Below are 6,473 nucleotides of genomic sequence, written 5' to 3'. Positions count from 1 at the left end.
AGTTTGTAATACTCGGGGAAATGTGAGAAGTTACTCCAGACATGTGCAGTGATGTGATCACAAACTTTGAAGGAGACTTCACTTTATCTCATGCTTGCTTAAAAGGGACTTCATGTATTAAGTGTGCTTAGATAACTGCATTATTTCATAAATTGTGGGTTTAAAAAATATATAAATTGTACATGACATATGCTATAGAAAATATCAAAGCAGGTATTAAATTTTGAAAAATTTTATTAAATTTTATTATACATGTATGCCATGTGGAAGTTTTATCAACCTTCAAAATGGTATCAGATATTTTGGATCACCTTGTATTTCATGAGAAATCTACATTCCAAAGTCTTGCAGATTCAAGCTCGGTGAAGGATGGGGCTACATGTAGATATGGGAGCAGATTTCACATTATACAGTAAGGCTATGTAAGTCATATTGGTATTCAGCATATATACCAGTAATTGTTATGAGTGGATTCAAGTATGCTTATGTACATGTATTAAAGTAACAGGTGACATTCATTTTGACTATGATATTTCTGATTTCAGGAGTAGTCTCCCCTGTTAAAGATCAACAATGGTGGATATACAATGCGGGATGCTGTGTAGTACATACTACGTACATCATTAACAGAGTTTTGACACCTGTATACCTGTATTTCTACCAATCACCTCTGTAACCTTTGTTGTAATCGTCAGACAGGTAAGAAAAACAAGATAGTTAATGAAAATAATTTCTAAAAATAATTAAGATAAATACTGAAAAAAAAACATATTTACATGTACAGACTCACCCATGTAAGAAAATGTCACATTTTACACACACAACGCAGCTAGGTTAAGGTCTCCCATATCTGCGTCAGCCTATGCAGAGGTTTGGGAGAGCTATTATGACGTCACGTTAAAACAATACAAATGAATCTCGATGAATAAATACTATAACGTTCTTTTTAAAACACACGAAATGCTTTCATTTCTCATAAATGTTATAAAAATAAATGGATCGATGTGCAACTTATCTTGCCATAATAGCACTAAGCTTATGCAGAATGAAAGCCAGCTTGATCTCGCTGTACATACTGAGATGACGTCATTTCTTAGTTTGACACGCAGTTTCTCTGTATTTGAGGCGTGGATCAAACTTTTATCGTGGCTTGTAAAAATAAAAATAAATATGAAACATTCGTAGTCAGACAAAAAGAGAGACATATTCTGAAATATATTAATCCACATTTTATTGTCAAACTGAATTGATAATATGTAGACTTTATATATAGCCGCACGGAGCACATTTGTACAGTAACGTGCTAGAATGAGGGGTCAAGCCCCTCGAAAATATCAAAAGTTCAACGATATCCGTTTCACTATAAATTCTGAATTTTTAAACACGTGTAGCCATTATTCCTACTGTTCTGAAAAGTGCTGGGAGCTGGTTGTACATTGTTTATTTATTCCGTAATCTAACATTATTCCAATGCGTATTACATTTTTGTCTTGGGTTTATAGAAAGACGGCTAAATTTTAAACAATTCTCAAGCATGAGGAAGTTGCTCCCAGCACTTTTCGGGTTGAGGAATTTGTCTCAAAGAAAACAAAATAAATTTTATAGCGGAAGAATGTCCGTATATTGTTGAACTTTTACGATCTTTGTAGTAGTACATATATGGTCCAATTTTAAACCTGTCACGTGACAAACAGCTGATGTAAGCGATGTCACTTTGGCCGAACTCAGCAGAAACCCAATATATACAAATGCAATCACCACAATTCACATTTATCAAAACTACTGCTGTTAAAAGAAATATTAAAAATTGTATTCATTTTCCCTGAATATATAAATGCGTATATTTCATGGGCGTCCTTAACCTAGCTGCGAATTATACGTCATTTACATATCCTGGCCATTGATGCAGTAAAACATAGCAATTTTATTTAAATATGTAACAATTCACAGAATAGATGCTATGTATTTATAAATGCTTTCATACATTTAAATTACATACACAGCTTTTTTTAACACAATTTCCTTTTTAGCTCACGTGACCTTTCTGATCACCCATTGTCCGTCTGTCTGTCCGACCGTCCAGCTGTAAACTTTTCACAATTTCAACTTCTTCTCAAGAATCACAGGGCCAATTTTAACCAAACTTGGTACAGAGCATCCTTAGGTAAAGGGGAGTTTTAATTCTTCAAAGGAAGGGCCAAGCCCCCTTCAAAGGGGAGATAATCAAGAAAAGACAAAAATTGGGTGGGGTCATTAAAAAATCTTCTCAAGAACCACTGGGCCAAAAAAGCTGAAACTTATGTGGAAGCATCCTAGGGTAGTGTAGATTCTAAATTGTTCAAATCATGACCCCCGGGGTAGGGCGGGGCCACAAAAGGGAATCCAAATTTTTCATTGAAATATGTAGAAAAAATCTTTTAATATCTTCTTCTCAAGAACCACTGGGCTAGAAAAGCTGAAACTTATGTGGAAGCATTCTGGGGTAGTGTAGATTCTAAATTGTTGAAATCATGACCCCCGGGGCAGGGCGGGCCACAACAGGGAATCAGTTTTGCATTGAAATATGTAGAAAAAATCTTTTTCTCAAGAACCACTGAGCCAGAAAGGCTGAAACTTAAGTGGCAGCATCCTGGGTAGATACTAAATTGTTCGAATCATGGCCCCTGGTTTAGGTTGGGACCACGATATGTACTACAAGGGGGGAAATCAGGTGAAAAACAGCAAAGGCCAAAGTTACTCAGGTGAGCATTGTGGCCCATGGGCCTTTTGTTAATTTTGGATATGTCAGTGGTTTACTGTATGTGTCTATATTTTAACAGTTTTTGTTTCATTTTAAAGTCATTTTGCCTATTTTGTTGTTGTTTTAGATGATGGACCACTCTACTTTCTTTTATAACAGGTTCCCCTACAGATTCACAAAGTTCCAATATTGAATTTCCATGACCCCTATTCAGTGAGTGCACAACTTTATGTATTCTACTTTCAAAATTTCCACTACTTGTAATATATTTTGGATTTGATTATGAATATGCCCTATTCACAGATTCAGCTTTTGTGTACAAGTATGATACTTAATTCTATTAACTTGAAGATTATTTAGTCCTAAAGTCAAATTTATACAGTCTTTTAACAAACATTTGTCTTCCTCAGTCATGTTTAATTCAAAGTCACTAGGCACCACTGAAGATTTCCACTTATTGCTTTTCAGTCCATGACAGAAAAAGGAATAAAGTTGACAGGACTTTCATCACTGCCCTTTAACTGGTAGCAGTTTATGTTTAGACAGCAGAAGACATAGCCAGTTTCATCAAAGGTAAGTCTTCTTCAGGGTAGTTTGTGTAGCAGTTCTCATGCTCTGTCCTTCACTGAAGCTTCAGGTCCAAGCAAATCTTCTTTTCATGGATTCTCTTAATATGGCATTGGTTCTTCTCAGAAACATGTGACTGCTGAATGGAACCTTAGCAGTCTGTTTTCTTTGAGGTTCTTTAAGGTTTTCAATGACATGTCCTTGTTTTTCAGATGCACCAGATGCCTTGGCACTATCTCCATCACTGGTGAAATGGGAAATGACTAGTAGACCGTCATCACTTAATATTTTTAACTCACCAATGCATAATTTGAGGCCAATCTCTTCTCATCTCCGATGGTGGTCTCCAGAGGAATGGTTGCAGTGCAGTCTTCGTGTCCTGAGCCTTTCCTTCTCAGGTGTGTGCCTTTCTTGCATAGTTTATTCCCACAGAACACTGCCTCAACGTTTTTCCTCTGAGTAACATTTTCACTTACAGTATAAGTCACTTGGGTGGCAGCTTGGAATTGGTTTTTCCAGTGGCACTGAAGGTGGCATTATTATACCAAGCATCTCCTTCCCCTCTGATAGGGGTATCAGGAAGTCCACATTTTTAGCTCTATTGGTCAGAGACCAGAAGAGATCATGCTATTGTAAGGTGTCTGTCATTCGTCGTCTGTCTGTAAAATTTTTTTTCAAAATTCTACTCCTCCTACAGTTTTGGTCTGATTTGTGGCACACAAATAGAGTACACTAAGACATCGGTTTTTGATTTATATAAACTCTGTTGCCATGGTTACCAAAATTAAAATTTCTGTAAAATACTTTCAAAATGCTACACCTCCTACAGTTTGGTCTGATATCAATTTTGATATAACATGGCATGCAAGTAGACTAGATACATAATTGTCTTTATCGTTTTTTTCTTATTTTGATGAATTATGTTGCCATGGTAACTAAAATCGAAATTTCTGTAAAATTCTTTTAAAAGGCTACTCTTTCTACAGTTGTTGTCTGATTGCAATCTTACCATGAAAAGAGACTAAATCAAGGATCACTATTCCATTTATTGCTGATGCAAAGTTTCAAGTCCAAGTTACTTTTCTCTTCCTTTGTTATAAGTAAAAACCAGACAGTAGGGCTACAGTCTCTACGTAGACTACTGGTTCATTAAGTTCCTGAATGTTCTGCCCTATTGATTTTCTTCATACTAGTTTTATTCACATCTATGATAATTTCCCCACTTTGTTGCAGGTCTGTTGCACATGGGTGGCTGAAGCTGGTTCAATATTTCCACCAAGAAGCATACCACGCATACCCTCTGTAGTAATGCTGGTACCCAAGTGACCGATAGCCATGGCCACATTTAGCTGTGCAGCTCTTCATCCCCTTCCAGATCTCCTCACCTCTTCGTAAAGCTTTTCTCATTGACTGGTGTAGTGGCACTTCTTACATCGGATAAAAGGATCCATGCCAGGCCTCGTTTTTCCTCCTAATGTTGGTTCCAGTCCAGTGAACCGTCACAGTCTGGAAACTTCTTTAATTGTTCTTTAAATGCCTGATTCCACAATTTAGCAGTCTTCTCTTGGTGAAGGACTTTGTATAGTTTTGAGTTTGGGTCATCTGACACAGCTTCCATGTAGGAGTCTACAGGCTGGATTTCACTTAGCCCGGGTCACAAAATCTTCATCTCACTGCTTCGGCTCTCGGCAGAGTCTGACATTTATATATATTTATACAGACATATAGAGACATTTTCATTTTCTCGTTTTGGGCATCTTATTTTAGGCCTACAGTATTAATTTTGGACTCATGGACTAGGAATATATCTTTAGCAGAATTGTCTTTTTTAGGTCACCTGAGTCACTCAGGTGACCTATTGCAATCTGTTTTTGTTCGTCTTTGTGCGTTAACATTTGAACATTTTTAGCTTCTTCTCTGAAACCACTTAACCAATTTCAACCAAATTTGGCATATAGCATATATGGGTGAAGGGGGAAAAATATGAATTTCATGGTCCCTGCCCCCCTGGGGCCTGAGGGGTGGGGCTAAAACCACCAAAATTAATGCAATCTTTAAAAATCTTCTTCTTTACTCCTGGACATCAAGCAGTCAAACTGTTGGCATGATTGTAATAAGCATTGAGCCTCTACCAAAATTGTGAAATTCATGGCCCCAGGGTCAGGGGTGCTGGTGTTAGGGTGGGTATATATAGATCAAATAGTGAAAGTGCCTTATTTCTTTGAGAATCTTCTTCTCTGCTCCTGGGTATCAAATAAACTAACTAAGTACATAGTTATGAAGAGCAAGAGTGCCTCTTTCAAAATTGTGAATTTCATGGTCCCAGGGTCATGGGTGCTGGTGTTAGGGCGGGGCTCTATTGATTATATAGTGAAAATGCATTATTTCTTTGAAAATCTTCTTCTCTACTCCCTGGATACTAAATAAACTATAAGTACATAGTTATGATGAGCAAGAGTGCCTCTTCCAGAATTGTGAATTTCATGGCCCCAGGGTCAGGGGTTCTGGTGTTAGGGCAGGGCTCTATTCATTGTATAGTAAAATTGCATTAATTCTTGAAAATCTGAAAAGTACTTTCATAGTTTTAATGATCAGGTAGACTTGGAAGTAATAAATGAATAAAAATGAGACAAAAATAACATCTCTTTTTATATCTTCTTCAAAGGCTAAGAGAGGCCAGTGTGAGAGTTAATAATATCGGGTTAAAAAATAGACATTTTGTTAATAGTCTGCATGGTAATAGTGATAAATGGGGGACAGACAGATACTAAACCAATTATTTTGTTGATGCTAATCATACTATTTTTCTTGCTTTTGGGCAACAAGGCTTCATTTATCAGTTTATGGATCCTCTAAATTGTTGTATTGTACTCAGATGACCGTTAAGACTGTTGGGCCTCTTGTTTAGGTGTACATGATGCAACTTTCTGGATGATGTGTAGTCTGTCAACATCTGAAACCCACATGTATAGATAAGCCTGTTTTTGTATAAGAATCATGTCTATTGTATTGCTCAGCTTTTTGCAGGTTTTATATGAATAAGTTAAAATTTTATTCTGTATGTATAGATTTAAACTAAAGGTGCATAGACACAGATTTGAAGTTTATATTTTCTCAAATTTTCTGTATAATATCACAACTTATATGTTGCTATAGCATTTCACAC

The 6,473-nt window shown here is 36.6% G+C and overlaps 1 long non-coding RNA gene across 1 annotated transcript; it reads left to right on the top strand.

The window, feature by feature from the left end:
* Positions 1–340: 340 nt before the first annotated feature.
* On the top strand, positions 341–5,116 carry LOC133175022 (uncharacterized). Its single transcript, XR_009719207.1, has 6 exons — positions 341–422; positions 546–699; positions 2,900–2,953; positions 3,209–3,313; positions 3,520–3,705; positions 4,541–5,116. It is a non-coding gene; the product is annotated as an uncharacterized LOC133175022 (long non-coding RNA).
* The last annotated feature ends 1,357 nt before the right edge of the window (positions 5,117–6,473 follow it).

This window comes from Saccostrea echinata, unplaced genomic scaffold (genome assembly GCF_033153115.1).
Source record: "Saccostrea echinata isolate AGI-Se365-2 ecotype Australia unplaced genomic scaffold, CSIRO_AGI_Sech_v1 ptg000060l, whole genome shotgun sequence".
NCBI classification, from domain to species: Eukaryota; Metazoa; Mollusca; class Bivalvia; order Ostreida; family Ostreidae; genus Saccostrea; species Saccostrea echinata.
The sequence above is the reverse complement of the archived record's forward strand: the minus strand, read 5'-3'. Positions and strand labels throughout refer to the sequence as shown.